Source organism: Ictidomys tridecemlineatus, chromosome 15 (assembly GCF_052094955.1).
Source record: "Ictidomys tridecemlineatus isolate mIctTri1 chromosome 15, mIctTri1.hap1, whole genome shotgun sequence".
In the NCBI taxonomy this organism is placed as follows: domain Eukaryota; kingdom Metazoa; phylum Chordata; class Mammalia; order Rodentia; family Sciuridae; genus Ictidomys; species Ictidomys tridecemlineatus.
Window position 1 is genome coordinate 6851179 of NC_135491.1, and position 11997 is coordinate 6863175.

Genomic DNA, 11997 nt, shown 5'->3' on the forward strand with positions numbered 1-11997 from the left:
GAAATCTTAGAAAGATTATCATGAAGAAAATCTTGGAAAAAACTCACAGAACTCCAGTCTAGACCCTCCATCCCTTAGGATGTTGACTCAGTCAATATAGGCTCTCACGTTGGAGCATCCTAAACCTTAGAAACACCTTTTAGAGCTTCTTTTTGAAACTAGGAGAGCCCAGATTCAGAGGTTTTCAAAGATAGTTCATCCCATTCTTAGCAGGACTGCCATAGAAAAATTAGGGGATATCTTCAGCTCAACCATTAAACTGATGACCATGCTATCTCTGACACAACATCAGAGTCTCCATAGCCTAGTCAGTTCCCATTTTCTTCTCCTGTGACATTTTTTCCAAAACATCTCCTATTTAAGAACCCCTGGGCTGGGGATGTGGCTCAAGCGGTAGCGCGCTCGCCTGGCATGCGTGCGGCCCGGGTTCAATCCTCAGCACCACATACAAACAAAGATGCTGTGTCTGCCGAAAAACTAAAAAATAAATATTAAAAAAAAAAGAACCCCTGTATTGAGTTCTAGAAACAGCCAGTGGTGAGCCAGACTACCACCCCTGCCCTCAGGAAAATTACAGTGCTGAGGAATCCAATACCAAACAGATTATCACAAACCAGATGGGATCCAGTAGTAGTAGGCCAGTGATGGAGAGACAGAAGAAAGAGGCAGTAACTGCCGGGAGCATTCTCAGACTTCCTCATGAGACACTCAAACTGAGCTGAGTTTGTCTTCTGACGAAAACTGCTGCTAGTATTCTTTCAGGTATTTCCCATTCATGGGCCTATATACAAATATAAATACCACTTAAAATCAGGTAATACCATGCTACTTTTCATCAGCTTGTTTAGTTACCCTTATGAAAATAGATCTTGAACAATTTTCCATGGCAGTAAGTTGAGTTCATTGAGCTAAGTGAATTAATCATGTGGAGAATGAGTATGGGGATTCAGGTAGAAAATTCTAAGCAGAAAGAACATCATGTACCAAAGATGCTAAGATAAGAGATAGTATTGCAAGTTAAGGAAGGTGTAACAGTTGGTATAGCTGAAGAATAGGAGATAAAGAGAATTGTGAAGAAAGACAGTGTTTGGAGAGGCCTGAAGATCAAGAAGCAGAGATATGTTAGTGTTACCTACCAGGAGGTAAGAGTCCTAAAGCTTTAGTCAATAATACTGTAGGAAAGATCCCAGGGGACAATTTAGGTCAGAAATTCTCCAGTTTCACACCTTTACTATCATGAAAGTAAGCAGCAGGCAGTGTACGCTTGGATCCTGAAAACTCAGTGTCAGTGCAGGCTCCACCTTAACAAGATAAAACTCTAGAGACTGCCCTTCTCATCTATAGGATAAGGGAGAGAAAGTTATTTCAAAGGGTCAAATAATTTTATACAATTGTACTCTGTCTCCAGGAATGCTGACATTGTGATCCATCTGGTAACTACTGGAGTGCTTCCTGCCCTGGTCTTGCCCCCAGATAGTCTATATCATAATCCAAGCTCTACCTACACAAAGTGGATCAGTGGCTTACCTACACAAGTAAAAGGAGAAATCATACAATATTTGTCTACCTGCAACAAAACTGAACAATTGAGAGAGGTAGGTAAGGATTGAAGGTGGGGCTCTCAAATTCCCCAAAGGTCCCAGTGTATCAGAAACTTCATCTCCCCTTAGTGTGTCTGTAGAATCCAGAAAGACAATTCTCAGCAGCATCCTGGACAATTAAAACAATGTTTTTTGCCTTTTGTGATAAGGCAATGGTAGCCTCTTTAGCACCGAGCACTACAGTTAACATAAACCTACTTACTCTAGTCCAAGAGATACCCAGCTCAGCTCTTGTTGGAGGAATTCACCATGCCTCAAGGCCAGAGAGTGGTAATGTCTGTTAACAGTACTATATACTATTTTCTAGCTCTGAGTCTTCACCATTTCTCCCTTCATTCATAGATTATGGAGGGTCCAGGTGTGGCCTTTGTGGTATTTACCGACATCATCTCCTTGTTTTCTGGACCCAACTTCTGGGCCATCATCATTTTCTTGTTGCTGGTGACACAGGGGATGAGCTCCTTGATAGGGATCTTGCAGGGCATCATTACCCCTCTCCAGGATGTTTTCTCTTCCTTCAGGAGACATACAAACCTGTTCACAGATACTCTGACTTATGACCTCAATACCCACTATGGCCATTATCTAGCTTAACCCAACTGGTATTCTTACGTAGCATCCCAGCTTAAATTTGACCTTGATCCAAACCTGATGTTTTCCTCCAGTGGGTGTCTATGTGCCTATGTTCCTGGGCAGCCTCATTTTTGCAAGGCCTTCAGGCAGCTACTTTGTGAATCTGCTGGATGATTACTGGATTTCTCTGCCCATCTTCTGCATTATCATCTTGGAGAACATGGCCATGGCCTGGATCTATGGGACCAGGAGGTGATGTCCCAAGCCCAGGAGTCTCCTGCAGTCACACAGCAAGGGTCCTAGGGAACCTTGGTTCTTTTCTCCATCCCTCCACTCTTACCACCAGATCTCTGATTTCAGGGCTTAGGGAAAGCCCCAGGAGGGTGGAAAGAGGAACAGCATGGGCTGGTTCCTGGAGAAAAGAGTTTTGAAATGAAAAGTGGTGAGCAGCCCATATCAAGTCCAGTGGGCTGCTGATCTTACTTTTAACCAAGTTAATGTGGATATCTGAAACAGGTAATCCCTTGCTTCTCAAAATGTGATCTGAGGCGTAGCAGCATTGGCATCATTTGGAAGCTTATTAGAAATACAGATTCTAGGGCTCCACCTCAAGCCTTCAAATCTGTATCTGCATTTTAACCAGATCCCCAGGTGATCTGTATGCACTATCATGAGAAATACCATGTAACCAAGGGCAGCAGCATTTCCAGGAGGTAGTGGTTCTTGGCATCAGTTTGGTCTTTCACACATTCACTCATTCTCACGTATCTCTCAGGGTCTCCTGTATGCCGGCAAGTCTTATAGTTAATACTAGGAATTTCTAGGATGAATTATATTTAGCTTTTGCTCTCAGCCCATAGTGCAGAGTCCAAAGACAAAGACATACGTAAGCAGATCCCTGTGCAGTGTGATTAGTCTATGAGAGATGTAACAGAGAACATTCTGGAATACACATGATTAACTAAAGAAGGATGAAGAGTTGGGTGATGCATCTTAGAGGAGGGGATACTTGAGCAGTATCTGGACGGGGAGAGAATGAGAATGAACCCAATTTGCATTTGTGTTGACATTAAAAAGGTATACCAAAGAAAGCTGGATGTATGAGCTGGAAGAAACTTCATTTAGGAACTTAGCCTTTATCCTGAAGTTGATGGGGGAAAGGAATTTTTTAAATGCTTGGGCAAGGAGTGACGAGCTAGTTCGCCAGTAGAACATCAGATGCTTAAAAATCCTGGGGCAGTTGCAGACTGAAAGAGGATGAATTTGAGGTGAGAGGATTAGTCATAGAAGGGTTGTGGAGGTGAACAGAAAGGTTTAAAAATGTCAAAGGCTGTTTCCTAGGCTAGATTTGAGTTGATCTCTCCCCTGAAGACCAGGTAGCCCAAAAATGGGCCTCCTAAAATTCTTGCCCTTCCTCTAGATTCCTTGCAGACGTGATGATCATGTTGGGCCACCCCATCTCCCCTATGTATCGTTGGCTGTGGTGCATTGTGTCTCCAGTTGTGCTGCTAATCCTGTTTTTGTCCACTGTGATTAATCTTTGTATGAGGACCACGACATACCTGGCTTGGGACTCTACTGTGAGCCTTCCCCCCCACCAGAACTTCTGAAGAAATGGGGACTAGACCTCTCAGTACACTATTGCCTGTAGGACCAAGTCATATCATTCCCTGATTCCCTGGGGATTCAGTTATCTAGTCTTGACCTGGCTCATCTCCTACCCTATCTCTACAGTCTTCCATTTCAGAGAATCTGGGCATTCTAAACTTTCCTCCCCTTTCTCCACAGTCAAAAGAAGTGATCCGATCCTACCCAACATGGGCTAATGTTCTGCTCATAATTTTCTTCTTCGTAACCATCTTGCCCATCCCTGCCTACAGCGTGCACACCTTTATGCAGGTGGCTGTTACAGTCACCAAGATTCACAATAGGGATGAAACTATATTCAAGCCTCAATCTTCAGAGGTCTCACAGGAGCCCCTTTCACTGCTTCAGGAGAAGAAAAACCCAAAGAAAATGAAGAATATATAATGGGGGGCGGGAATCTTTCTACCATGTGAGTAATTCCTTTTGGAAATCAAGAGTTGGCTCATCTGGCATAACATCACTTCTTTTTCAAAGTGGAACTCCCAGTGCACAACTTGACACTAGAAGAGGTAAAACTGGCAACTGTTAACAACTGGATCTACAACCTTTTGTTTTCTTAGACTGGGAACTTTTTTAATTGGCTGAAGGAGACTAACATAACATTCCCTCCACCTCCCATACTTGTCCTTACCTGAACCATAATAATTACATACTTTGGCTTTCCATATTTGGTTGACAGTAACCTATTTCTCCTAGGCTACATTTCTCTGTGAATTGGCGTGAGCTACAACTGGCCCATGTGAAACTAGGGAAAAAATAATGCTGGTAATTAGCCAATCTAGTGCAACCTTACTTTTGTTATTAAAACGTACCCAATTTTCAGTTGTGTTTGCTACTAGCTCTGTTGAATTTAAATGCTAGAATCCTAGTCCTTGCTGCCTGGTGCTTCCTGTCAATGGGCTAAACCAGGTAGAGAGAATTTTCTCAGAAAACAGCAGATTGATTATAGCAGAGTGATTAATGACCTGCTAATTGGTGACCTCCTCATATATCTCTTAAATACTTGAAATAGTTTGTTACTTTACCAAGTGAATTAAAGTCTTTTTTTTAGAGAGAGAGAGAGAGAATTTTTTAATATTTATTTTTTAGTTTTCGGTGGGCACAACATCTATATTTTATTTTTATGTGGTGCTAAGGATCGAACCCAGTGCCCGGCGCATGCCAGGTGAGTGCGCTACCGCTTGAGTCACATTCCCAGTTCCGAATTAAAGTCTAATATTATCTATTTTTACTAAGATGGTATTAAGAGCCTGGAGGAAGGGTCTTTGGTAGAGAATGAGGGGGAAAATAGATGTTAACTGGATAGAACTGAAGAAGACCCAGAGAGGACAAGATAGAACAAATAAGGGGTCTTCTTATTAAGGGTCTTCTTAATATAATGTGAAATATATTTCAATAATACTCTTAGATGCATAGATGAGCTAAGAAGAAATAAAAGGAAATCTTCAAGACCCAAGCTTGAATTCAGATAGATAAGCAAGAGCTTTGGGGCAATTGCCACTGTCTTGTAACAGATACTTGGTTTTAAAAGTGAGGCAAAGACAAAGCTTTGGGGCCTTGCAACACACACACACACACACACACACACACACACACACACACACACGACACACACACACACACACCAGAAAGAGGAAGAACCATCCTTTGTAGAAGCATGAAATAGCAATAAAATATATATGTTTTGATTCTGTCTCTGAGAGGAAGGAAGTATTCTTCCTTTGGTAACCCAAACCTTCTCTCATATGGGATTTGTATTCAAATAACACAACTTGCATAATCTGAAAAACTCAACCTTGAGAGTTATATAAAACATGCCTGGTGGATGATACCCTTCCCCTGACCCCTGTCATAAATAATCTTTGGGGAAAATATAACCTTTATCATGCCTCATCTAATTCCCACAGATAATAAGCTTTCAGTGAACATGAGTTCACAGAAAGATATTACAAAGCACAGGAAACAAGGCACCCTCTGGGAGGATTAGTAGAACTAACAAGTAGCAAAAACAGACCCTTTAAGGTACAGTGGTGCAGGCGTGTAATCCCAGCGACTCTGGTGGCTGAGGCAAGAGGCTCAGTGACTTAATGAGACTCTGTCTCAAAATTTAAAAATGAAAATGTATGGGGATATAGCCAAGTGTAAGAGAACCCCTACATTTCAAGCCCTAGTACAATATAAAAAAATATATAATAATAATGAGAACAAAATAGGTTATAGGGGAATCTCAGAGATAGAGATCGTGTTTAGCATGATCCAATCTCTGGGTTCAATGCCCAGGACCAGAAAAAAAAAAAACAAAACAAAACATACACATATCAGTCCCTTCAATATCTAACATACCAAGATTACTAAATAGCATAAAATAAGTATGCTTGATATATTTAAAGACAAAAAGAGAGTTGAAATTAAGAGTGAGAAGCAATAGATTCTCAAAAATGATTAGGGTATTTGATAACTACATCTTAACCAAAAGGGTGAGAAATAATTAATCAAGTTATCTGAAGAAACAAAGAACTTTTGGAAATGAAAAATTATAATCATTAAGATTAAAGATCTCAATGATACATTAAGCAACTGATTAGAAAACTATGTAGAGGGGAAGGGAGGGAAGGGGGGATAGTAGAGGATAGGAAGGGCAGCAGAATACAACATACACTAGTATGGCAGTATGTAAAAAAGTGGATGTGTAACCGATGTGATTCTGCAATCTATACAGGGTAAAAATGGGAGTTCATAATCCGCTTGAATCAAATGTATGAAATATAATATGTCAAGAGCTTTATAATGTTTTGAACAACTAATAATAAAAAAAGAATAAGAAAACTATGTAGAGAAAATTAGTGAATTAAAAGATAAATCTAAAAATGTAGCACAGAGAAAGTACAGGATTAAAAATATGAAAGAGGTTAATAAGAGACATGAAGGATAGAGAAAGTCTAACATACTTTGGATAGTTCAATGGTTTTAGTATATTTATAAAGCTCTAAATTTTGTCTTTTTGATGCTCAGTATACTTGTTGATACATGTTTCAATATTGAACCATCCTTGTAGAATCAATGCTAGTTAGTTGTACTATATTATCTTTTTGATATATTGAATTCTATTTGCTAATATTTATTTAGTTGTACATCCAATCATTGTAGGTGAATTTTTCTTACTACCTTTTAACAGATGGTAGCATTAAAGTCATGTTAGCTTTATAAATTGAAGAGCACTCCTTTTTTTTTTTTTTTTTTTGGGTTAAGCAGTACATCTGAAACTACAGTATGCTAACAATCATATCATAGAAAGCTTGTTAAAAAGTGGATTCTTGGGCTAGGGATGTAGGGCACTTGGCCAGCATGCATGAGGTTCTGGGTCCAATCCCCAGTGCTGCAAAAAAAAATATTTCTTAATAATTATGGATTAAAATATAAAGAAGAATCTTAGACCTTCCCTATACCCTCATAATTCTGGTTCAGTGGATCTGGATTAGGGGCCATTAGTTTACATGTGTATCACACTCCCAGTGGTGCTGATAATTCATGGACTACACTTTGAGTAGCATGGTTTGACTGACATTAAAACCATCTGCTTTTTTAAAGGTTAAACAGAATTTGTCTCTAAACTTATCTGGTTCCAGGTGCCCCTTTCAATGATAGATTTTTTTAAAAAAAAATATTTGTTCAATTGTAGATGGACACACAATATCTTTGTTTATTTTTTCAACTTTTTTTTAGGTATAGGTGGACACAATGCCTTTATTTTTATTTATTTATTTTTATGTGGTGCTGAGGATTAAACCCAGTGCCTCACCTGTGCTAGGTGAGCACTCTACCACTGAGCCCCAACCTCAGCCCTATTTTTTTTTTAGAGAAAGAAAGAGAGAGAGAGAATTTTTTAATGTTTATTTTTTAGTTTTCTTTGTATGTGGTGCTGAGGATCGAACCTGGGCTGCACACATGCCAGGCGAGCGCTACCGCTTGAGCCACATCCCCAGCCCGCCTATTTTTTTAAAAAAATATTTTTTAGTTATACATGGACACAATATCTTTATTTGGTTTATTCATTTTTATGTGGTACTGAGGATCGAACTCACATGTGGGAAGGAAGTGCTCTGCCACTGAGCCACAATCCCAGCCCTCTTTTTTTATTTTATGTGGTACTGAGGATTGAACCCAGTGCCTCACACATGTGAGGCAAACGCTTGACCACTGAGCTACAGCCCAAGCCCCTCAATGATAGATTTTTATTCATCTTTTTAATATTTTCCATTAATTTTCCCCAAAATTCTTTTTAAAAAAAAACATTTATTCTTTTTTAGAAGTAGTTGGACATAATACTGTTAAGGTCTGTAAACAAGTCAAGATGGCTCCTGGCATTTTGCCAGAGGGAGTGGTTTGTGAAGTAACGCCAGCGAGCCATTAAGTGTGGAGATTCCTTATTGGTTGACTGCTGTATCTAGTTTATGTTAATTAAGATAAGCTGTGTGAAATGTATATACTACCCCTCCTGTCCTACAGTAAACGCTCCCACTCCTGCTGTATCAATGTACACAAGTTGCCCCCAAAAATCCTTGGCTCACTTTTACTGATCTACATTTGCTGTATACCTGATTTTCAGGTTTGTTGACTTAAAGTTTCACATAGGCTTTCCTTAAAATTCTCTCTAAATTTGATGACTATACCAGGAGCGGTGGTGCACACTTTTAATCTCAGTGGCTAGGGAGGCTGAGGCAGGAGGATAGCAGATTCAAAGCCAGCCTTAGCAACTTAGGGAGGCTATAAGCAACTTAGTGAGAGCCTGACTTAAAATTAAAAAATACAAAGGGCTGGGGATGTGGCTCAGTGATTCAATCCTTTGGTTCAATTCCTGATACCAAAAAATAAAAATAAAAAATAAATTTTGAGGACTATATCTCTTTTTTTCCTCCTTAATGTTTTATTCCTTTTATTTATCTCATGTTTCTTTAGTCAAACTCTTAAGCAACATTTGAATTTATTTACCTTTTTGTTTTTTTGTTTCCTATCTCATTTTGATGTCATCTTTTATTTTATTATAATTTCTATCTAGTTTGTCATTCTGATTTCTTAAGGGAAGTATCAGGTTCTTTTATTTATTCATCTTTAAACTACATTTTCTTAAGTATGATCCTATAGTTTGGATCTGTAATGTTCCCAAGAGGTCCAGGTGTTAAAAACTTGGTCCTCAACTTGCACTGTTGGAAGGTGGTGGAAACCTTTAAGAGGTGGAGCCTAGTGACATGTTAGGTCACAGGGCAAGTGCCCTTGAAAAAAAATTGTGAGACTCTGGTGTCTTGCTCTTTGTCTCTTTGCTTTCCCACCATGAGGTGATCTGGCCTCCTCCATCAAGTGTTCCCACCATGATACACTATGCTATCATAGACCCAAAGCAACAGGCCAAGGGACCATGGACTGAAACCTTGAAATCATGAGCAAAAATAGACCTATCCTCCTTTTAAGTTCATTATTTTTTTTTTAAGAGAGAGAATTTTTTAATATTTATTTTTTAGTTCTCGGCGGACACAACATCTTTGTTGGTATGTGGTGCTGAGGATCGAACCCGGGCCGCACGCATGCCAGGCGAGCGCGCTACCACTTGAGCCACATCCCCAGCCCTAAGTTCATTATCTTGGGTATATTGTTACAGTTATGGAAAACTAACATGAAAATTTTTTTGTTTCAAAGGTTTTGATATGATATATTCTTCCTTTTATGTTACCAGGAAACTTCCAATTTCCTACTCAGTGTTTTCTTTTTAATATTTATTTTTTAGTTTTAGGTGGACTCAATATCTTTATTTTCTTTTATGTGGTGCTGAGGATCGAACCCAGTGCCTCACACATGCCAGGTGAGCACTCTACCACTTGAGCCACATCCCGAGCCCTTCCCATTCAGTGTTTATCTGAGATTATCCACAAATATATTTCTTAATTTCCAAGTAAATAAGATACTTTCTCCCTGTTAAAATTATTTATCTCTAACATTATTATTTGTCTATTAAACTGTCCTTGTTGCTTGCCTTACAGTTTCTCCATGTCCTTACTATTTTTACCCTATTAGATCTGCCAATTCTGAAAGAAATGCATGATTTCTAGATTTTTCCTGAGATAAGAGCTAGAAGTTTGAAACTTTTATTAAAGTTCTCTGAGAGTTTATCCCTATTAAGTACCAAAATAATTCTCCTGTTTGGAATATTTTATACATTTGTGTTAGTCAACTTTCTGTTACTTTAACAAAATACTGAAAGAAACAACTTAAAGATGGAAAGATTTACATTGGCCCATGGTTTCAGTCCATGGTTGGCCAGCTCCATTGCAGTGGCCCTTAGATGAGGCAGAGCATCATGGTGGGCAGGGTATGGTAGAGCAGAATCATTTACCTCCTGGTAGCCAATAGCAGAGAAAAAAAGAGAGAAAGCAACCAGGAACAAAATATACCCTTCAAAGTCATGCACCCAGTGACCCACTGCCTTCAACTAGGTCCCATCTCTCTCCATCCTGCTCTGAATCCATCAATGGATTAATCATTAGAGCACTCATGATCCAATCACTTTCAGGAAGTCCCACCTCTGAACATTGCTTCACCAGGGACCCAACGCATTAGTCTTTAGGGGACAATGCAAATCCAGGTTATAACAACATTCCTGGACAGTTTATCATTATCTAATACATCAACACACACACAATTATATACCTTTTCACTTGTATACATGTACATATATATGTACACAACAGAAGACAGGGACCATCATTTACCACATTTCTTCTCATTGTCCTTGTCTTTTGAGTCCTTTGTCTTACTCATTAATCTTTTGGCTAAAGTCCTTTCTCAAGGATTTTCCTCAAAGGGGTTAGCTGGGTGATATTTTCTATAAATCTTTGCATATCATCAAATTCCTTTTGTTTTGCCCTGGCAATTAGTGATAACTAGAATAATGATAACTAACCGGGTGAAGGTTTCTGGTCTCAGTTCCTTTCTTTTATTTTTTTTCTGCCTTCCATTGCTGGAGATGAAAAATCCGATGCCAGCCAGATCCTTTTTCCCTTTTATGTTATTTGTATTTTTTAAAAAATATTTTTTAGTTGTAGATGGACACAATATATTTATTTATTTATTTATTTTTGTTATGGGGGATGTGGGGATTAAACTCAGGAGCACTCAACCATTGAGCCACATCCCCAGCCCTACTTTGTATTTTATTTATACTTTGTATTTTATTTAGAGACAAGGTCTCGCTGAGTTGCTTAGCGCCTCATTGTTGCTGAGGCTGGCTTTGAACTCCTGATCCTCCTGCCTCAGCCTCCCAAGTGGCTGGGATTACAGGTGGGCGCCCCCATGCCTGGCACCTTTATTTATTTATTTTTATGTGGTGCTGAGGAATGGACGGAGTGCCTCAGTGCCTCACAAGTGCTAGGCAAGTGCTAGTGCTCTACCCCTAAGCTACAATTCCAGCCCCTGTTATTTGTATTTTTGTCTAGATATCTCTAAAGTGTTCTCTAAATCCTTGTGTAGGGCATGATGTAACGTGGGCCATGTTGCATCAGAAAAGAGGAAACCTAATTTACTGGCTGCTACCCGCTTCCCAGTCCTGGGGCCACATGTGGCTAAGAGAACACCTAGTGATTAGCCAGAAGGCATTGCCGTGGGTTGTGATGAAGAATCGGACCACCTCTAGGATAGGCTCAGAACCCTTCTGCCCTCAAGGACAGCTCTTGTCTTCCATTACTGCCTGTAGGATGGGTGTAGATGTAAATTCTCCCAACCCTGCTGATCTTTACCCTGATCGGTTCCTGTGCATTATATTAGCTGTGTGTGTTTTCTCTATAAGATCCTGCTTTGACTGTTCTCCCTGGCGCTTCTGATTGTCCTCCTGGCAAGGGAGGGCTGGGTGTGGGCGGCCAGTCAACCTTTACCTTTCTTGGTTCATCCTGGTTGGGGCGTGCTCCTCAAATCTCTCCCACAGGTCAGGATGGAACAGGGGGCTAAAAACCCCGACACCTTGGAGTTCACAGATTTCAGAACTGTGTTGAATTCAATAAAGCCTTTCAATTAAAAGTTTTTCTTTTATCCGGGGGCATCATCCTCTACTTCGAGTTTACTTATTGTCTCCTCTCCATCCATTCTTTTATTCCTTTAGGACCCCTGTTATACATGCTTCTCAATGTGGCTT